At 40.0% G+C, this 23294-nt stretch overlaps 1 long non-coding RNA gene across 1 annotated transcript; it reads left to right on the top strand.

Annotated features, from left to right (window-relative positions):
• Nucleotides 1-512: 512 nt before the first annotated feature.
• Nucleotides 513-22717, top strand: LOC124794970. Its single transcript, XR_007016633.1, has 3 exons — nucleotides 513-706; nucleotides 836-945; nucleotides 22614-22717. It is a non-coding gene; the product is annotated as an uncharacterized LOC124794970 (long non-coding RNA).
• The last annotated feature ends 577 nt before the right edge of the window (nucleotides 22718-23294 follow it).

The raw sequence follows: 23294 nt of genomic DNA on the forward strand, positions 1-23294 counted from the left end.
TTTGATTTCATTTGACGTGGGAGCTCTAAACGAAGAGACCAGCAATATTATGAAGACAAGAAACATATACACGGGTCACGTGGGGAAGGATCCCTCCCTCACTAACCACTATAACTCAGCTTGCTCTGCGCACGTGCGAATCTGGCAGCTTGGGCACGCCGGAAAAATTTTTCCGGGTAGCATCTGGCTACTTGCTGCTACTGCTCATACAGCAAACAGCCACGCTTCAAGTAGCCAGAAGCGGGAGAAAGGCACTGCTCATACGCGAATTCAGCTCTGCGCATGCGCACGAGCCCGCTGGGAACTTTTCATACGAACCTGTTGTTTCACCTTCCAAGTTTCGAGCTTCAGTAAATTTTATATAACTAATATTTTGTTTTTTCAACATTCTTTACATGGCGAGGGAGATAGCGAATAAGATTAGTGCTTGCTAGTTCTTTTTGGAGAAAGATTTTGTGTTTTCTTTTCCCGTGTTTGTGTCTCTGACATGGAGGTATTCTACCTCCATGGCCTCTGATGCCAATATTAATATAATAACATCTTTGGCAAAGCGATCAAGTTTCAGAGTCAGACGGTGGTTATACTATAAGTTGGTGGTGTGCTATTGGGGGTGGGTGTTAATAGTTTGTATTGCTGTAATAAGACGTGACATCCATTTTAAAGTTTGGGATTAAGACTTTTTTTGGAATCATACTACTTGTGTGATGTGAGTAGTGTTTGTTTTAGTATTTATTGTACGTTTTCAGTACACTTTGTAGGTTGGCTTCTGAAATGTTAAATACCACTGGAAAATTTTTGAGAAGATACGGTGTTGTGATTTTTTTCCCTGCGGTAGTTACTACTGCAATTGTTGCGGATTTGTACCATACTCGTCAGTGGAAAAGGCTTAAGGCAGAAAAGCTACGGCGACAGGAACTGTTAACTAATTGAAGTTTGATACGAAAGGTGAGGTACAAATGTTAATACCGTTGTTGGTTACATGTACTAAAGTTATAGGAGTAATTAATGTGCACTGTGAATAGCTTGTGAATGCAGCAACTGCTGTATTCAACAGGGAAATGACCCGAAGCACACCAATCTTCGTACTTAACTAAAGGAACTCTTTGATGAGCGGATAGTTACAGGGAGGATGGATAGTTTCGGGGAGGGAGGTGGCTTGCACATGTTTTGAATGACAGCTATTAGAGGACAGAGAACATATATTGGCGGAAGAGCGGATGGTGGTCTGTAGGTTTTCATACCATTTTTGCGTAAGTTTTTTTTATCGGTTTTGTATACCGAGACCCAAGTGAGCCGTCATTGTTTTTTATATGAGGAGAAATTATTACGATAAAGTTTTCACTGTACCTCGCATGTTGTTTATCCTCATGCACGATTTTTTGGTCTTCAGTATCTCATGATTTCGAGCTCAGTATGAAAAATAGTCGGAATCAAATTGGAAGGCTTTCTTACAACATTTGGAATTTTGATATTTTTATAGCTCACGCTCCTCGTAAACTAAGTCACAGATAGTTAGGTACAACAGGGTCTTGTGGCCCTGATCTTGCCAGAGCAAGCATATAAACGGCTTGACGCACAGAATTAAAAAATGGGCTTAAGTTGCCACAAGGGTTACGCCCGCATGCCTTTCAGAAATCGTGGTTGTAGTGACAGACCTATCAGCCAAATACTAAAGTGCTGAGTACACACTGATTCTGGTGTTCACAATTACAACAAAGCTGTCTTCAGTATATGTATTCCATAGCGATCTACAACACTCTAGTTACATATAAGATGCATTGACAAAGAGTATAAACTTTATTTTACAGTTAGTATGTTTTATTTGTTACTGTATATTTTTTGAAAACTTATACACACGCAAAAATAAGGTGGTTGTAACTAAAACCAGCAACTAAAGCTATACATGGTGGTAACTATGTGACCAAGCGAGGTGGCGCAGTGGTTAGCACACTGGACTCACATTCGGGAGGACGACGGTTCAATCCCGTCTCCAGCCATCCTGATTTAGGTTTTCCGTGATTTCCCGAAATCGTTTCGGGCAAATGCCGGGATGGTTCCTTTGAAAGGGCACGGCCGATTTCCTTCCCCATCCTTCCCTAACCCGAGCTTGCGCTCCGTCTCTAATGACCTCGTTGTCGACGGGACGTTTAACACCACTAACCTAAGGTAACTGTGTGAACTAGCAAATGTCGTCAGTTACTGCTGCACATTTCGTAATTCAGCATAATTAAAAAAAAATACTAAATGTCTTGTTCAAATTAATTGGTTAGTAAAATTATGCTACATACTAACTACAATTAAAGAAATTGGGAGAGAGAAGAGTGGTGCTGTAAGTCGTATCATCAGCAGTGTCTTGAAAGGTCAGGAATCTTTCTGCTTTAAAATGCCCTCTCTTTTGAGTTCCTTTTACAAATCCATTATAATTTAGTTTGATGTTAAAAGTAATAAAATGTCAACTAAGTCATGTAATAATGTGAAAGAGCCTGTCAGTGTGGCCGTGCGGTTCTAGGCACTTCAGTCTGGAACCGCGTGACCGCTACGGTCGCAGGTTCGAATCCTGCCTTGGGCATGGATGTGTGTGATGTCCTTAGGTTAGTTAGGTTTAATTAGGCCTAGTTCTAAGTTCTAGGTGACTGATGACCTCAGAAGTTAAGTCGCATAGTGCTCAGAGCCATTTGAACCATTTTGAACCAATAATGTGAGAGATACATTACATTTTTCTCCAGAAACTTCATACTCGTATCTGGTCTAAGAGGAGTGTAATTATAACTAGCTCATTATTGTCAGATCAGTTGGATTTGTGCATAGTAGCCAAACCTTGATGATTTTCAAAGTTCTCAAAACTTGGAGCATGTCGGCTGCCTGTTCATTAAGAATGTCAGATGTAAAACTCCTTTGATAGGTCCCCAAGTCTTCCCTTCTTGCATGGATGGAGCTTCCTCATATGAGAGGACAAAACTATGCACTGGCCCCACTTTCAAGAAGGTGCCCAGCAAAGTTAGATTTTTATACCACATTTTTACAATTTAGTGAGATATGTTTGCTGAACCTGGCTTCCAGCTGTCTACCAGTTTGCTCCACATAGCAAACATGGAAGTTGGAACATTCAGTTCTGTTAGATACCTATGGGGGAAAGGTTTTTTCAATGCAGTTTTTTAAAATTCTACCCAAGTTATCTGTAGTTGAAAATGCCACATTTGTTTTTTGTCCACTAAAAACTGAGGCCACCCTGTCCCTATTTTACCATATTATGATATACAAATGTACTTGTTATTGGTATTTTTCTTTCTGCCTTTTGTTTGCTGTGTTATCAATATCATTGATGTAATTATGCGGCTAGTTATTGGCCTTAACCATATATTTTACTTTATTCAGCATAACTTCATGCCCTGTATTTGAAAGTGGAATTTTTAGCAACCAATTGATGGTGGAGTTAGGATAAGCTTTCTTGTGCTGACTTGGGGTGTTTTGAATTGTACCTAAATGATAATGTTAGTACAGATGCTTTTTCCCCAAATCCCAAAAGCAGGCTTCTTGTTTAAAATACACACCTCAACGCAAATTTGGAATGTTATAAGGTTTACTACAATGACTTATTGTAGTACACCCGTAGAAGTTGCCACAATGCCCTAATTAACAAAATAAACATAATTCCTCCTTAAAACAAGAATGATTTTATTAGTTACACAAAATAATTCCAAAACAAAACATGCCCTCTCCTTAGTGTAGGTCTTGAAAACAAAAGCAGTGAAAATTGTTCTCTCGTAATGATTATTACAAGTCTTTAATAGTGAGTATGTCCTTCCCGCACATGGATAAGTTCTTCTACTCTGTGAGGCATGCTCTGGATAAGACCATCACGTTTATCTTGGGGTATGATGTCCCAGTTCTCAATGGCAGTTTGTGAGGTCCTGAAGATCATCTGGTGGATTTGGAGGCTATGCAGTGGCTACCTTAAATAGGTCCCATGTGTGCTAAATTGTATTCATGTCTGGGGACTGTGCTGGCCAATGCATTCAATTGATGTTGCATCTTTGAAGATAACGAGACCCTGGTAGAGTAAAGTGCGGTCTTGCATTGTCATTGCCTAGTACAAAATTAATCACAGATTTCACATCTGTAGGGCCTTACGATCTTTTGTAGGACCTCTTGTATGTACTGGGGACCAGCCAAATTGCTTTAGATGGGAATTAGAGGAGACTGCCGTCCTGTAATTATTGCTGCTCAGAACATTAACTTCCTCCTGCAAAGGAATTGACTTCCTGAATGTATTGGTGTTCCTGGTTTTGTGTAGCACTTCTCCAGACCCTAACATGTCTAGTGTGTGGGCACATATTAATCCTGGTCTTGTTGGCAAACGTTACATTACTCCATTTTGCAATGGCCCAATGTCTATGTGGAAGAACCCAGGCCCTTAGATTGTTGGTTCTGTTGGTCCATTGCAAAACTTCTCATTGGTCTTCAGGGCTATAACCACCCTGGTGCAGTCTCCTGCACATTATTTGGTCAGAGATACAAATCGCTGTTGCCTGGAAGAAGTCATTTCCAATATTTCTGGCAGTTGATGTTGGGCGCCTGTGAGCCGACAGTTTGAGGAAACATCCAGCAGTGGTGTTGTCATAAGACAACAACCACTGCAGGGTCTATCATTCACATTTCCCATCTCTCTGTACTTTCTCCACACCATACACACACCACTTTAAGTGACATGCAACCAATCGGCAGCATCTCGCTGTGTATGACCTGCTGAAAGTAAAGCCGCTATCCTGACTATCAGTGTTGGATGCCTCTATGTGGCAGGTTCCGCAAACTGAATGAAGCTGTCGATGATACTGGACTGCTTGTAAGAGAGGACATTTAAAAGCGGAGAGATTCCTGGCCTTCTGACATACTGTTGGTGGTACGACTACTTGCAGCACTACATTTTTTCTGTTCCAGTTCCTTTAGCTGTACGTACTATGTAGCATGGTTTTAGTAACAATTTTATTAACCTATATTAAAAAAATGCAAAACGTCTTGTCCATTTGTAAAATATGCAGCAGTAACTGATACAACTGGCTGATTCACACAGCTACTACCACTTATAACTGTAAAATTTGAGTCGCTGGTTTTACTTACAACCACTTTATATGTACATAAGTTTGTAAAAAGCATAAATAAATAAAATAATAAAATATACAAAATGTAAAATGAAGTTAATACATGTTGGCAATGCATCATGCAAGAAAGGAGGGTGCTGGAGGTTTGTATGACATGCACTGAAGCCAGCTGTGTTGTAATTGAAAACAGTAGCCGTAGTGTGAACTCTCACCCTGGCAGAAGTGGTTTTTAGTGTTTTCTTTGCATTTATGTTTTAATTTTCATTTACTGATACGTATTTTACAATTGGCCTACATAGAAGGCTTCACGGTATACTTGGTAAGGTATGCGTATTACCTTATTGTAACTGGTTCTTTACATATATTTTAGCACTGAAGGGCCACACAATGACCGAATCTAAATATACAATAAACATCATTTGTGAATGCTTTCTGTACCCTTTAAAACTTGAAATGAATTGTGTAGCTTTGCACAACTGTGTCTATGGAATCAAACATGGTAAGACTGATCTGTAGCACAGTCTGAAGTCTAGATTAGGTTGGAAGGTGACAATTTGATTTGAGTTGGCAAAATCAATGACAGTGAAAGCAGAAAATCTGGGTGTGATAAAAAAATTTGCCAGTTGTGCACTCTAATGTTTACATCCACACCATATTGAAAAATGCAAATGAGGTCCAATATGTAGCTTTTACTGGGAAATGTAATTTTGGGTTAACCGAAGCGTCTGATTCCACCTGTCAGCTTTGACACGTAACATAAGGCTGTTGTAGTGTGTGACATCACAATGGGATGGAGTTTAGTTTGTAAGAGTGGCATGTTTGTAGGTGTCATTTTGATGTGATCAGTGGTGCTCTCTGGTTGTGTGTTAGGTGATGTTTTTGGTTTCGTTTGCATGTGTGGCATGTTTATAGGTGGCGTATTGTTGTGGTCAGGGGTTCTCTCTTGGTGGTTTGTTCATGGTTAGCATGTTATTTGGCGTATGGGGTTCATTTGCGTGGTAGGATTGCATGTGTGTGGTATTGGTGGTGACTGTGCTTTCAGCGGAATATTTTGGTTTTGTTATGTCGACGTTATTGTAGTTTTTTCCATTCGTCGTGTGTGAATTTTGGTAAATCTCTTTGTTTATGTCTTTGGTAGGTGTAGATACGACTGACAAGGTCAACAGTTTTTGGTTGTCGGCGATGATGGGGGACAGTGCGTTGTCTCTAATAAAATTTCTTCAGTTATTCGGTCTGTAGGCTGAAGTGTTTAGTGTGTCGTGAAGAAATGAAACTTACCAAACTCCCGGCATCTCGGATCAGGGACGGCTATGTGTGGAAATGTGGTAAGGATAACAGGTCAAGGGAAGCGTTTGAGTCTGATTTTGATTTTCTAGGTGTGGGGTTTTTTGGTAGGTTTAAGTGTGGTGGTGGTGGTGGTGGTGGTGGTGGTGGTGGTGAAAGTTTTGAGACTTATAGTGTGGTATCGGTAGTTGCTGTTGACCTGTATAGGTCAGGGGAAGTGTTAAATTCCAATTTTGTTGGTTTCTTGTGCTTTTTGAGGTAGTGTTGATTGTGAACGTGGTTATAGTTTTGGGAGGAATATGTATTTGATGTTTTTTGATCTATTTTTGTGTTTGTTGTCATGTTTACATTATGACGTCATAGTCGCGATATTGGAGTTGTTACTGGTCGTTTTCGCCAAATTGGTGACATCATTGGTTAAAGCAAACGAGTGGAATCGGACATTTCCGTTAACCCTCATGTAGTTACGTATATGGCAGTGCACTGAAAAAATTATATACATATAACTAATGAACTGTGGCACAAGATTTTTCCAGATACTTACACAGAAAACAAAAATTAGGTGGATCCGCTATACCCAACAACACACAAATGGAGTTGGCAAAAGGCTATATTTTCAGGTGTCAGTCCATATAAAGTCAGTTGTGATTAATTTTTTGCATCTTGATTTTCTTGAATGTTTGAGTTACTTGCAGTTAACAAATGCTACAAATTAACAGCTTTTGATACTGTCAAATTTTGTTTAGGGTTTCAGTAGATGGAAAAACTGATTTTCAAACATTTTGAAGAATACGTTTGCATATAGTTAACTCCAAAACTATTGAAAGTATAGACTTGACTCTGGTCTCATTGTATAACTGTTGAACTGTACTTCAATTTGATATTACCTTCTTATAGCATGGTCAGCATCCTACATGAGTGGCTTACATGGTATCACTTCCTACTTACGGGCATAGAAGATTTCATTCTGTTATCGTGATTTAAGAATTATTGCACTGTCAGATATTTAGAAATATTTGCTGCACAGTTGCTACCTCCGTTGTTATAAAGTGGGAGAAAACCCATCAAGGACATTATTACTTGTAACTTAGATCTGTGGTGTGACATTGAATATCATTGTAATATATGATCTGTCAACTAAACCAGATGTGGCACCCAAATATTTGTAATTGCTTAAGTCATAAATCTGGAATTTGCAATAGTCTACAACCATAAACAGAAAATGTCATTTTATCATTTTAACATGAAATTGGAAAGAGATAATGCCACTAGGAAAATTGCTTGGTTTCTGCAAGAAAGAAAATAACTTTTCAGGAAACAAGGAAGATTAATAAAATCAATTGGTCTTGAATTTAGGAAATGTAAAAATTTGTCAAAACTGTTATGCAAATGTGATGTAGTTTTACAGAAGCACATTATCTCTGAGTATTGAATGTACTTAAACATATGAATTTACAGTGGAAAAAATGTGGATCCAGATTCATTAAATGGTAAAAACATGTTGGCAAAATGACTGACTGATGTACTTGCCAACAGTTGTGCTGGACAATGTCTCATTGTGCTGCATGCCACTATTTCTTGCATTCAGTACTAACTTGAAAACATCTGACAAACATGATGTGGATAGCAGACATTTTTTGAAATAAAGGCCCAATGCTTCTAACCACAATGGGGAAATTTTATATACCCTCAAAATTATCAGTTTAGTTAAATTGTGTGCAGACTGACATTGTGCTGTATAAGAGGCCATTAGGAGAAACTGGAAGTTTTTACAATTGTACACTGAGTCGAGATAAGGAAACACCATATCGCCTATATTATTGAACTGTAAATTGGAAGATTGTTGGGAATGTACTAAAACTGACCCACAAGGGATCCATCTGCAGACTTGCGTATGTGAATGATGAAGCATTAATAACCTGTTCCAAGATGGAATTTATCATAATGTGGCAGAATAACAAAACAGTCATGAAAACACAATAATAAGACAGAATAGGTATATGGTTATAGGTAAAAATCTGAAAAGACAGATTTCACTGTAGATGGATACACTTTCAACACAGTTGACTGCTTAAAGTACTTTGGGAATCTCTTTTAGTGAAGACAACAAAATGGACCTAGAAATAGATGCTTTTTGAGTAGCAGCAAACATAACACTTCAGTTGTACCAGTATTTTAAGACAATGATCACCAACTTCAAAATTGGCCTATAGTAGTCAACCATCTTACCCATAATATTATACAGATCAGCTCTAATGTATAGAAAAAAAGATGAAAGAAATGAAGATCTGAAAGGAAGATGTTAAGAATTTCTGGACTTGTAAACACTGAAAATAACATGAAATGGAGAATAAGAAAAAGTTCTACAGGGGTTTTGACACTGTCACAATCTCCATTAAATTTAATCAGTAGTTTATTATGAGGCCATAGATATATTTTATGTTGCAATAGGTTACTGAATTCATCCTGTGTGGTATTGGGTAATGGAAGGGCTCAGCAGAGCAAGGAATGTACCTGCTATGTCTGGCAGCCATAAAGGCAAGGTATTTGTAATGGGTTGTAACTAGTATGTTTTAATAAATGTGCTCAGTGTGAGTGGAAGTTTGTTTAACCTATTATGCAGACATTCAACAACTGTACAAAGCTGTAAAAACAAGCTGCACCCATGCCTGTTTACAACCAAATAGGCATCCTCCTTGTACTTATTAATCCTCCCTGCATCCATTGCATATCATGTCTGCCTATCTCAGAGGGTGTGTTAGTTAGCTTGCTGCAATTTAAATATATCTTTGACCACATAGGACACTACTGCATATATTTAAATGGAGGCTGCAACATGTCACTGAGTAGCACAAAACACTGTAACATCGTCTAAACAATAAAGAGGAGGAGGTTGAGCAGGGCTGCTCGTGTGGCATGAATGTTCGAGAATATACTACTAGAAATTGCTGGAACAACAGTTGGAATGAGAGAAAGAGGGAAAACCAGAATTAAGTAATGAGGGAACACTCAGGATGAATATCAACTTAGAAGGGACAACCAGTGCACATCACTGAAATGGAGGAGGGTCATAAAGATGTAGTCAAAAAGGCCTTTCCTCCAGTAAAGAAAAGTAAGACCTGATGATGGCTGGAAAGTTGAAAGCACATTTCCCTTTCTTCACTTCATGTATTAGGTAAATTGCTTATTATAATACGCTGTATCTGGTATTGCCATCCTACATTTCTTCATCCGGTGCATTTATAATTGAGCCTTTACTGGAAGTCTTTGTCTACACATACGGTCTACATGTTCCTTCCATTTTCTCCTATTTTGGCTTGCTTTTTTCATTTAGGTTATATTTGTAAATCCTGCAGCCTCAATTTCTTTTACAATGTTATCTTTTACATCATTCCATTCTTAGGAACCTCATTTCATACCCTTTCTTGGTTTCTTGTCATTACCCAAGCTTAACTTCCATAAGTAAGGGTCTGCACTGATATTTTGTAAAACTTTACCTGGATTTCTTACTTCGTTCTGCAAATAGTTTGATTGTTCCACATATAAAAGTAATTTTATTAAATATCTGGTCTTTGTTGTGGTTGTATTCAAATGTGATGCTTCTTCCTACATAAAGTGTTTAACTTGTTCCATGATTTTATTATTCAATACTATTTTGATCTTACTGGTTGTATGTCTTAAAATGCCATCACTTTTGCTTTATCTACAATCAACTTTTGGGTGTCAGAGGCAATATCTGCTGCAACTTATAGACCCCCATCTGCAGATCTTCTTCATTATCTGCTGATTTAAGTTTTCTGCATATACAGAGTGAGTCCGGAGGAAACATAAATGTTTCGACATGTGAAGCATTACTGATTCTGAACAAAACACTTGTTGTGGACATATTCCCTATTCCGAATTGTTTCTGAGATAGAACACTTTTAATGTACATTTCTGTTTATTTTCTGTATTATTCATTGTCACCGTTTACAACATACCACAGAAATATAGAGGAATTTGAGATGAACATTTTGATACAGGACACTTGTGGTCTATAAAGTCGGAAAACTACCTCAAACTGGGCTATTTTCTGTATTATTCATTGTCACCGTTTACAACATACCACAGAAATATAGAGGAATTTGAGATGAACATTTTGATACAGGACACTTGTGGTCTATAAAGTCGGAAAACTTCCTCAAACTGGGCTACAAAAAGTAACTAAGATACCTCGCATGCGCGTCACATGAGATTTTCAATATTCCTGTGATCTCCCCATGCAAACTGTTAGTCCTAGCCAAAAAAAATAGGACCTCTTTTTGTAGCAAATTTAATTTAGTTGGAGTATGCAGTTTTCCAGTTATTAAAGAAAAACTTACAAAAGTGATATTAAACGTGTTCTATTTCGGAAACCATTCGCAATAGTGCATATGTCCATATGAAGTTATTTTCTTCAGAATCACTAATACTATCGCATCTCAAAGCATGTACCTTTACTCCTGACCCACCCTATATAATCGCATTTAATCTTGTCACGATATAGAAATATTCCTTTTTTATTCAACATTGTAGCTAGATATCTTTTAAAAAATCCTAGGATTTATTTGGATGCCAGCATTGCCCATCTTTTTGAAAGGTCAAAGTGAACTCATTTCAGTTTATTAAAGCAGCTGAAGTATCTGACAAATAAGCTCGAGCAATGTTGCATCAACTTTGGCCTGTCATAAAGTTGTCATTTATTTCCACGATGAATGTTGTGACAACAGAGGTTAGCCATTGGCTGTTTGCCATGACAAGAAAACTTGACACTTCATCCTACAGTCACCTCTGTGATGCAGTCGAATCGAAGACTTTTTTTTCCCACCATCTGCTATATGTAAACCTAATTTGTTGGAAGTTTGTTGTATGATGGATTTTCAGACTGTTAGTATCTACTGTGATTATTATACTAGTAATTCGTGTTGTGATTCAGTGATGTTTCGGTTGTGATATTGCTTTCTTAGTGGGTATAAGAGGTTTTGAAAACAGGTGTCTGGTGGGTAAAGCACACTATATGTTTTGCTCAAATTAGTCTGATTCTAGAAACATTAGAAATGCCGATACAGTTCTGTTACATTTCACATTCTCCTTTTTTTTTCCTCCTCCTTAGTTTCTTGTCCCCCTGTGGGTCCGGGGTTTAGAATAGGCCCGTGGAATCCCTGCCGGTCGTAAGAGGCAACTGAAAGGATTCTCTCACTTTTCGGCCATGTAAGTTCAGGTCTACATCTACAATTATACTCCCGTCTTATGGTTTGACCTGCCAATTTCCAAATTCTACAGAAGAGCGGGCCATATGGGGAAGGACACTTTACGTGGTGTATGAGTTATCCATAGTGCCCTTAGATTCAATCTCCTGAACCCCTTGTTGTGGCTTTGCATCTCCACCTGCAATGCAACTATTTGGGCAAGGACACTTTCCGAGAAATGTCATCTTCTTCTGTTGTCTTGTGTCCTCTTTCGCCCCCATGACAGTATTGGATTTCTCTGCACCCAGTAGCCAGTCCGTTGTGGTGGGGGTGTCACGTACCCATTCGGTGGTAGCCCCCTGACAAAACAGGAATCACACTGCTGATGCAGTGGGGCATCAGGACGCCCGACAATGGCCATCATGCCAGGTGGCCTTTGCTGTGGCTGGGTGGCACCTGTGGGGAAAGCCCCTGATTGCAGTGGGTGGCATCAGGGCGGATGACCCACAATGAAGCGGACTAAGCCATCTCTTGCTGGTGACTGTACAGAGCCAGCAGTCTCTAAGAAGGGCAGGATAGAGTAAAATGCTGACAGATATGACCCTAGATAATTTTCCTCCCTCACTACACCTTAGGAGGAACGTAGGGCTACTGAAAGAAGAGAGCCATATTCACCTCAGTATTTAGTCTGTAGCAGAATGGACAGGGACTCTTTTCTACCTGTGAATCCTCAGTTTCTTTGTTGAACATCTTGACGATAATTTTGGGGAAGTGACAGCGCTGTCAAAGATAAGAAGTGGTGCAGTCTAGATTCAGACAGCATCCTCAGCCATTACTCACTTGTGACCGGCCGGATGATATTCCTGTTTCCATCACTCCCCATAAAAGCCTCAACACGGTCTAGGGCATTGTTTTCCATTGCAACCTCCTCTAACAGTCTGACGACGAGATCGTGCCAATGTAGAACGATGGGGTGTTCATTTCATCCAGCGCGTTTACAGGCGCCCAAAGACAACAGGGTTGCTACTGGTGCCTTCATCTTGGCGTTTGAGGGTGATTCATTGCCTGAAAAAATCAAGGTGATGGTTTATTGCTGTGACGTTAAACCATACATCCCTCCCCATGTGCGGTGTTTTAAGTGCTGGAAATTCGGGCACATGTCTTCCCGCTGTACTTCCAACTCCACATGTCGAGACTGTGGATGTCCACTGCATCCAGATACTCCCTGTGGTGCTGCTCCTCCCATTTGTATCAGTTGCGGAGAGCAGCAGTCCCCCCTGCTCGCCAGACTACACAGTAGTCAAAAAGAAGTGGAAAATCGTGGAGTACAAGACCCTGGACCAGTTGACCTACCAAGAGGCTAAACCTAAATTTGAACAATTACACCCCGTTCGGTTGACGTCCACATACGTTGCAGCTACATTACCATCACCATCCCAAGTACCAGTCATACCACAGTCTGTGCCATGAACAGTGGGCCCTCCGGGCCTCCAGAATACATCTGCCCTCTTGGTGGTAGGGGGGAAACCTCCTTCAGTTGCTCCCAAAGTACCTACTTTGGGAGCGAGGTCTCCCAAATGCAGGGTACATCGGTCCACCCCCCCTCCCCCTCCAGCTGGAGAAGCAACAGCCTCTAGCTCCTCTCGTGCAGAAGGGGTCCCTTGGGACCCTCTCTCCCAAGGTCTCTGCTAATGCCACAGTGGACACTCACCAGTGGCTAAAGGAGACAAAAGCTGGTGGACAAAGAGCTTCAGTCTTCCTCCTTGCCTGAAGCTGCTTCAGAGAAGTCCTCCCAGCAAGCCCCTAAAGAGAAGCAAGAGGGCAAGCAAACAAAGAAGTCTGTTAAGAAAAAGGACCCTCTGGTGGCCCCAGCACCACCACTCCCTACCAGTTCTGCACCTGCGGATGAGGTGGAGATCTCGGCATACCCTGAGGACCTGGCTCTCACTTATGCCTCATCCACAATAGGAATGGATACAAATACTCAATTGGTGGCAGCAGGTGACCCTGAGGCGTAACCTGCCTGCTAACATGCTTCATGCCTTCCCAGCCTCCAGTGGAATTGCAGTGGTTTTCCAACCACCTGGCTGAGCTATGGCAACTGTTAAGCTTTACACCTGCTTTCTGCATTGCCCTCCAGGAAACCTGGTTCCCGACACTGTGGTCCCCTGCCTCTCGCGGCTATAGGGGATAATAGTGTCAGGTGGAGTTTGGGTCTATGTCCTGAACTCAGTATGCAATGAACTGGGTACCCTTCAAACCCCTCTTGAAGCTGTGGCTGTCAGGATAAGGACGACACAGCAAATAACTGTCTGCAATGTATATCTTCCTTCAGATGGTGCAGTACCCCTGGACGCATTGGCTGCACTGATTCATCAACTCCCTAAACCTTTCCTACTTCTGGGAGATTTTAACACCCATAACCCCTTGTGCGGTGGCAGTGTGCTTACTGGCCGAGGTAGAGATGACGAAACTTTCCTGTCTCAACTTGACCTTGGCCTCTTTAATTACTGCCCCCCCCCCCCCCCCCCACACACACACACACACATTTCAGTGTGGCTCTCTCTGCATGCCAGGACTTCTCCCATCTGTCCACTGGAGAGCCCATGATGACTTGTGTGGCAGTGACCACTTTCCCATCGTCCTGTCACTCCCCTAGCACCATTCCCCCAGACGTCTAACAAGATGGGCTTTAAACAAGGCAGACTGGGAACCTCTCACCTCTGCTGTCACCGTTGAATCTCCCCCACATGGTACCATCAGTGTGGTAGTTGAGCAGGTCACTAGATCGATCATTTCTGTGGCAGAAAACATGATCCCTTGTTCTTTAGGGTGCCCCGGTGAAAGTCAGCACCTCGGTGGTCGCTGGAAATGGCTGAGGCCATTAAAGAGCGTCTGTGAGCTCTACAGCGACATAAGCGGCAGCCTTCCCTAGATCATCTAATAACTTTTAAACGGCTCCGTGCCCGCGTTCGCGAGCTTATAAAAAGACGGAAACAAGTGTGTTGGGAGAGGTACGTCTCGACCATTGGGTGCCATATGTCACTTTCCTGAGTCTGGACGAAGATCAGACGTGTTTGTGGGTACCAGACCCTGACAGTTGTTACTGGCATTAACATCAATGGCGTGTTATCTACTGACGCAGACACAATTGCCGAGCACTTTGCTGAGCACTATGCTCGAGCCTCCACATCAGAGAATTATCTCCCAGCATTTCGCACCCTCAAATGGTGGATGGAAAGGGAAGCCCTCTTGTTCACTGAATGTCACAGTGAATCCTGTAATGCTCTATTTACGGAGTGGGAGCTCCTCAGCGTCGTTGCACATTGCCCCGTCACAGCTCCTGGGCCAGATCAGATCCACAGTTAGATGATCGTACATCTCTCGTCCGACTAAAAGTGACATCTCCTCGTCCTCTTCAACCGGTTCTGGTGCGATGGTGTCTTTTCATCGCAATGGCGAGAGAGCACCATCATTCCAGTGCTCAAACCCAGTAAAAACCCACTTGTGTATAGCTACTGACCCATCAGCCTCACCAATGTTCTTTGTAAGCAGTTAGAATGTATGGTAAGTCGGCGGTTGTGCTGTGTCCTGGAATCATGTGGCCTACTGGCTCCATGCCAGAACGGTTTCCGTCAGAGTTGCTCTACCATTGATAATTTAGTTTCCCTCAAGTCTGTCATCCGAACAGCCTTTTCCATACGCCAACATCTGGTAGCCACCTTTTTTTATTTACAAAAAGCTTGTGACATGACCTGGTGACTTCATATCTTTGCCACATCATATGAGTGGGGTCTCCGGGGCTCGGTCCCGATTTTTATCCAAAATTTCCTATCAATCCGTACTTTCCATGTCCAAGTTGGTGCCTCCCATATCCCCCCCCCCCCCCACCCTCCCCCCATATCCAGGAGAATGGGGTCCCACAGGGCTCTGTATGGAGTGTATCTCTATTTTTAGTGGCCATTAACGGTCTAGCAGCAGCTGTCGGGCCGTCAGTATGCAGACGACTTCTGCATTTCATACCAGTGTTGCCGTGTGGTGCCTACAATGAGCCATCCACAAGGCGCAGTGATGGGCTCTAGCCCACGGTTTCCAGTTTTCAGTCCCGAAGTCGTGTGTCATGCACTTCTGTCGGCGTGATACCGTTCATCCTGAACCAGAACTTTACCTTAATGACGATCCACTCATTGTGGTAGACACATATCGATTCTTAGGACTGATTTTTGGTGCCCGATTGATGTGGCTTCCTCATCTTAGTCAGCTGAAGCGGAAGTGCTGGCAGCACCTCAATGCCTTCCGCTGCAATACCAATGGGGGGTGCAGATTGCTCTATGCTGCTGCAGCTCTACAGGGCCCTTGTTCAATCCCACCTTGACAATGGGAGTCTGGTTTATAGTTTGGCGGTACCCTCGGCGTTGCTTTTACTCGACCCAATGCGCCACTGTGGTGTTAGACTGGCAACAGGAGCTTTTGGGATGAGTCAGGTGACCAGCGTCCTGGTGGAGGCCAGAGTCCCTCCATTGAAGGTTAGGCGTGCATAACTGCTCAAGAGTTACATTGCACACATGCATAGTTCTCCTGAGCATCTAAATTACCATCTCCTTTTCCCATCCAAGGTGGTTCATCTCCTGCATCGGAGGCCAAGGTCAGGGCTTGAGATTGTGGTTCACGTCCGATCTCTTCTGTCTGAAGTGGAGTCCTTGCGTTTACCACTTATACTCGAGGCTCATTCATGTACACCTCCGTGGTGTACACCTAGGCCGAAGCTTTGCCTGGACCTTTCGCATGTTCCTAAGTACTCAGTTAACTCCACAGCTCTCTCTCACTTCCTGTCGATTCTTGACATGTACTGTGACCATGAAGTGGTTTACACTGACAGCTCGATGGTTGATGGTCATGTTGGCTCTGTATATGTTCATGGAGGACATATTGAACAACATTCCTTGCCAGATCACTGCAGAGTTGGCTGCCATTTCTCATGCTCATGAGCATATCTGCTCATGCCCTGGTGAGTAGTTCCTTCTCTGTACCGACTCCTTGAGCAGCCTACAAGCTTTCGACCTGTACTACCTCCGCCATCCTTTGGTAGCGACCACCCAGGAGTCCATCTATGCCCCGTAACGGTCCAGTCGTTCCATGGTGTTTGTATGGACCCCAGGCCCATTGGAATCCCAGGAAATGAACTTGCCGACAGGCAGGCCAAACAAGCTACACGGAAACCGTTTCTGGAGATTTGCATCGCTGTAACTGACCTGCGATCATTTTATCCTGCAAAGTTTTTCAGCTTTGGGAGACGGAATGGCATAATCTCAATATGCACAACAAACTGTGTGCCCTTAAGGAGACTACAAATATGTGGAAGACCTTCATGTGGGCCTCTCACAGGGACTCTGTGGTTCTCTGCTGGCTCCGCATTGGCCATACGTGGCTAACACAGGGCTACCTCCTCCGTCATGGGGACCCACCTCGGTGTCACTGTTGCTCACTTATGACTGTCGCCTACATCTTACTGGACTGACCACTTTTAGCCACTCTGCGGCGGACTTTTAACCTTTCTGGGGCCCTACCTTCAGTGTTGGGTGATAGTGCCTCAACAGCAGATTTAGTTTTACGTTTTACTCGTGAGGTGGGTTTTTATTGTTCCATCTAAGGGTGAGCATTTAGCCTTCTCTCTTAGGTCACCACACTCCCTCTATTTTAACTCTGTCGCACTTTCTTTGCATTTTTTGTCATGGTGGTCGTCTTTTCCCTAAGTGTGTTCATCTCGCCCTGTCTTTTTAGGGTGGACATTTTATTGGGTTGCAGAGTGGCTGGCTCTTGTGTCAGGAAAAAGGGACTGACAACCCTGTAGTTTGGTCCCTTTATACCCCCAAATCTACCTACCTACCTACCTACCTACCTACCTACCTACCTGAGTTCTTGGCAGTGTTTGATCTTGACAACTGAGGATTGGTGCCCATGCTCCTTTCCACATTTTTGAGTGTCTTACATGTTGTATGTTGTCAGACTTAGAAACTATTTAACATTACTGATCTACATGCTCTTTTGTGAAGCCCTCTTCCAGCATCAAATCATGATACATTCATTATTATATTATAATCGTGACAGAAATTGAGTAGGGTCATAAAGATGTAGTCAATAAGGCCTTTTCTTCAGTAAAGGAAAAGTAAGACGTGATGATGGCTGTAAAGCTAAAAGCCCTTTCTTCACTTCATGTATTACATAAATTGCTTGTTATAATACACTGTAGGGTCAATCCATACCAAGTGGTCCATCACTGGCTGCTTGACCATCTCAGAAAAAAATTTATCTGCTGGGTGGATTCCCCAATGTTTAGAAGTCACAAAAATATTTTTTTTTTAAATTATTGTTTATTATTTTGAAATGGTGGCCATATTTGTTCCTGGCCGCATGTGTTTTTTCATATTTGCATGCATCTACATTTTTTACAATTATTCAGTAGTGGATTGTCCTAAGCCTTTCAGATAAAATGCATTTAGTTCAACGCACTCTGGGCTACAAATTAATGCCATTATCACTTAGCTGAATGTATTCTTTAATATATTTTTAATAGTTCAAAGTTATCAGCCACAAATTAAAAACTCAATTTTTGAACAGTAGTTTTCCAAAGAAAGATTTATTTCTGTGCTTTAATATTTTTTTGCTATTACACTGCATAGTATATTACTTTTTATAGAGTATCAATGGTGAGCAGCTTACACTTAAAAATACACTATTTTAAAAAATAGATTTTTTAAATTTTTCCGTCTTGTTGCCTGTAATATCCTTGTTGGTGTACCAGATCAAAACCTGAAAATTTCACAGTTAATAGACCTTTATGGTATCAAACTTCAGTGTAAATTTCAACTTTGAGATTCAATTGGAAGTTATGGAAAAACGAATAGACAGGAGTCAAAGATACTTTTTTAACATCTGCGATATCTGGTAGGCTAGTCAAATAAAGTATACCAATTGCATAATGTAACGCACCACATTACACTAGCTAATGATTATTTGTCGAAACAATGTGGTGGTAATTGTTTCAGCAGGCTAACAATTGCATCTGCGAGCCTATACAAGTCTGATTGTTGTCTTGCCCCTTACACCAACAATTGTCTACTCACACTTATTTAGCTAGAAGTTCTTGAAGTGTGAAGTGTGCGGTTGAAAAATGGTGTCTCTGTGTTCTGTTGGTGGTGTTATTAATGAAGCATGTCATAAAAGTGTGTATGGAGTGTATCCAAAGAGATTACTTAAATCAAAGATTACAGTGAAGAAGAAAGTCAGCCCAGAGGTCAAATCAACATGCAAGTAACATGAAATGAAATACTTTTAAAGAAAATTTCATCACCTTTTTGGTCAGTCTTGCATGGGCCCTTTTGAGAAACATAAGAAACCTATAATAAAAGGTCTGCGAGAAATAACATTTGATCATTATTCTAAAAATAAAAGCCCATTTTTGTCAATGTCATACCAGGAAAATCATTGTCCAACATGTTATTCTAAGATATTTCTAATTCACAAGAGAAAGGATAGTGAAACCTCAGAAAGTGAATTTTGTGACTTATCAGCAACCATTAAAAAAGTAGATACAGCTTGTGAAATCCTGGGTATATTGCCTGCTAGTAAAATTAGAAAACTAAGTAAAGAGAAAAGACCAAGTGCCTTGAATACAAAAATTGAAAAAGTGGCAGATACAGTCAAAAAGAATTTGGAAGTTTAATTTCAACATAAAATTTATACTAAAACAGATGGAAGTTCTAAAACATCACCAACCGAATATGATGATTTGATAAACTAAAAACTAAATGCAGTACTTCAAACAAAGCAGATGAAATTAAGATTATCAGTTTACTGCCGAATTCTTGGAGTCGAGCAAAAGTTAGTGATGAATTTAATGTGTCATAACATCTTTGTTGAGTTAACAAGGCAATAAAGAGAACAGGGAATTTTACCGTCATTACAAAAGAAAAGTGCATCTGATTTGGTAGATGAAAACACAATCAATAAAGTTATTAAGTATTATGACAATGACAGTAACAGCCGTTTGATGTTTGGCAAAATGACATTGTCTATGAAAGAAAATGGTTCTAAGATTCAGAGACAAAAAAGGTTAATATTGTGTAATCTAAATGAACTATTCACTGAATTTAAAAAAAGAAACTCCTGACATTAAAATTAGAAGATCAAAGTTTTGCGAGTTGAGACCAAGATGGTGTATTGTTGCAGGGGCATCTGGCACCCATAATGTTTGTGTTTGTATCATCAGAACGTAAAGTTGATGATACATGGGGCCAATCTTAGAGTTGACTATAAAGACCTTTTGGAAGTTATGGTATGCAATATTGACAGTTACAATTGTATGATCAAGAGAAATTGTGAAGATTGTCCAGGCAAACAAGCCTTATTTGACATGTTTGAAGAATCTGAAGACGACAATTTGATGCCTGACAATATAAAATATAAACAATGGGTAACACAAGACAGAACTGAAATGGTGACAGTCATAAAATCACGAAGAGTTTTTTGAAGTGTTGGTGGCTAACCTTGAAAATCTAAAATGCATCATTTTATTGCGAAAGCTCAAAGTAAAGTTTTGAAAGACAAAAAGCAAACCTTGGCAGCTGATGAATGCGTAGTTCTTGCTGACTTTTCGGAAAATTATTCCTTTGTTGTTAAAGATGAAGTGAAAGGGCACCACTGGGTAAACACAGGCTTTAGTCCATCCATTTGTGTTCTATTATAAAGATGAAGATAAACTAATGAGCCATAGCTTTTGTGAGATAAGTGACAACCTTGAACACAACATTACAGCAGTGCACATTTTTCTACTAAAATTAACAAACTACATTAAACAGCGCCACCCTTTCATTAAAAAAAACTGATTTACTTTTCGGATGGGGTGGCATGTCAATATAAAAACAAAAAAAAATTATTAACATCTCCTTTCATAAAGAAGATTTGGGGTTTAATGTAGAATGGCACTTTTTCGCTTCATGCCATGGGAAGAATGCTTGTGATGGTGTCGGGGGTACAACAAAGTGAGCTGTCAAAAGCAAGTCTGCAGTGGACCAATGACAGTCATAACATAACACCTCAAGAAATGTTTGAATTCTGTAAAAAAACATATCAAAGAAATTACCTATGTTTTTGTACAATGTGAGGAAATACAAGAATTCTATGACAGTGTCTTGAAGGAAACGTACAACACTTCTCAGAAGATTAAAGGCACTCTTTTCATTGTTTTGTACCCCATTCACGCAACTTACTGAAGTGTAAGATCGCATCAAATTTGCCTGATAGTGAACTTCATCATTGTGGAAAACTTATACAACTGGTTCTTCAGAATAAAGAGATAGTGGCTTGTGTTTACGATGAACAGTGGTGGATTGGCGAAGTTGATAATATTGACTGTCAAAACCAAGATGTACATGTTGTATTTTATCACCCTCCGGATCAAAAATTGAGAAGGATCAAGTTTGGATGCCACTTAAAAATGTACTAAGGAAGCTGTCTCCCATGGAATTTAAAACTGTGACTGGGTGAACTAGTAATCTAAAAGCCAAACTGAGTGAACAAATTTCTCAAATGTTCAATGAGTGATGTACCAAAAACAAATAATAAAAGAACAGTATAATGTAATTAGTAGGCTTATTTTCAATAAAAAAAGTAAGTAATCATAGATACGATTAAACTATATACTGTGACTGATATATTATATTCCACAAGCCTAGATATCACAGATGTTAAAAAACCTATTTTTCGACTCGTGTTTGTAATTTTTTTTCCTTAATTTCCAATTGAATCTCAAAGTTGAAATTTATACTAAAGTTTGAGATCGTAAAGGTCTGTCAACTGTGAAATTTTCAGATTTTTATTTGCTCCACCAACAAAGATATTGCTGGCCACAAAATGGAAAAATTAAAGTCCCTTTTTTAAAATAGTGTATTTTTTAAAAGTGTAAGCTGCTCACCATTGATACTCTATAAAATGTAACTATACTATACAGTGTAATAGCAGAAAAAATATTAAAGCTGAGAAATTAATCTTTCTTTGGAAAACTACTGTTCAAAAATTGAGTTTTAATTTGTGGCTGATAACTTTGAACTATTAAAAATATATTAAAGAACACATTCAGCTAAGTGATGATGATGTTAATTTGTAGCTCAGAGTGTGTTGAACTAAATGCATTTTATCTGAAAGGCTTAGGACAATCCACTACTGAATAATGGTAAAAAATATAGATGCTTGCAAATACGAAAAAACGCATGCGGCCTTGAACAAATATGGCCGCCATTTCAAAATAATAAACAAATTAAAAAAAAATTCTTTTGTGACTACTAAACATTGGGGAATTCACCCAGCAAATATAAAATTTTTCTGGGATGGACCACTTGGTATGGATTGACACTGTATCTTGTATTGCATAATAATAGAAAATTTCAATGACTTATTTGATACTGCAGATTTTAAAATTCTTAAATAGACATTTACCAACCACACTGAAATGATACCAGTGTGCTTCAAATTTACAGTGTGGCTAGGACTAATAGTAACAGCTTGCCAACTGACTGTGGCATTGTTCACCATGCCTATTTAGACTGGCATTGAATTTTTTTCTACAGGTTATGTACAGAATGATAATACAGATCAGTTATATTTTCAATGATATAAAAACCAGGAAATATGGAAACATTGATAAACATTCAAAAATAAATTATTTTGTTTGATTGTTGCGTCAGTATTATTAACTAAGCTGTTTTATGAGGTTCTACCCTTACATGTGGATTTTTAGGTGCACAGATGTCTCATGTGTTTTCTGTTGAAGCCCATCAAGATTATTCCAGAAATTAAACTTTATACTATGTATGTCACAAAAGTAAGGTACTCCATTACTGCTGTTGATTTGATATTGCTGTTGCGTAGCTTGGGCAGAAGGAGTGAACTTTTGTGTGTAATATGTGTTTGATGATGTACATTTGGTGTGTGTTGTAACTGGTCTTGTATGAGGCTTTTTTGTTAGCCCACAGATTCAACGAGAAGGAATGGCAATATTTGGCATAACTAAGCAGTATGTCTGGGCTGGCGTACCACTGACAGGGTTTCTCATTGGCTGGTACCTCGACCGAAAAGAGACAGAGAGGCTAACAATGTTCAGAGATAAAAGTGCTCTTTATGGCCGAGAACTGAAACCAGGAGAAAAGCCATCGTGGCCATAATTAGTATGTACTATGTAGTTGTTTGCAAATGTATACTGTGTATTGAATTGTTGTTTTTGTTGAAATGAAGTGGAAATAATTATTGGTTGTCCTGCAGGGATAGTGCAAGTTAAGACATTTAAAGTCCATGATTTTTACTCCATGGTTGAAATTACATATTCTTCTTTTATTCTAATGATATGAAGTAACTTTTGTATGTAAACAACAAAGATAACTTGCTTTAGCCTTTTAATAAAGCTTCTTATGAAAAACAAATAACATGTTTATTCTTAAACCAAACCAACAATTTTAGTTTGTTGACAAAAACAGATTTTTCTATCACTGAAGTGCGTACTACTTTTAACAGACAAAACCACATCCTCACTGGACATGACATGCTGGTGAGGTGCAGAATGTTAATAGATGTAAAACATGACTGCAGTGTCTGACTCACAGGACATAAGATTCATAGCAAACTAAAGAAAGTAATGAGTAGCAGAAATGAG

The sequence above is a fragment of the Schistocerca piceifrons genome, chromosome 4 (genome assembly GCF_021461385.2).
Source record: "Schistocerca piceifrons isolate TAMUIC-IGC-003096 chromosome 4, iqSchPice1.1, whole genome shotgun sequence".
Classification (NCBI taxonomy): Eukaryota; Metazoa; Arthropoda; class Insecta; order Orthoptera; family Acrididae; genus Schistocerca; species Schistocerca piceifrons.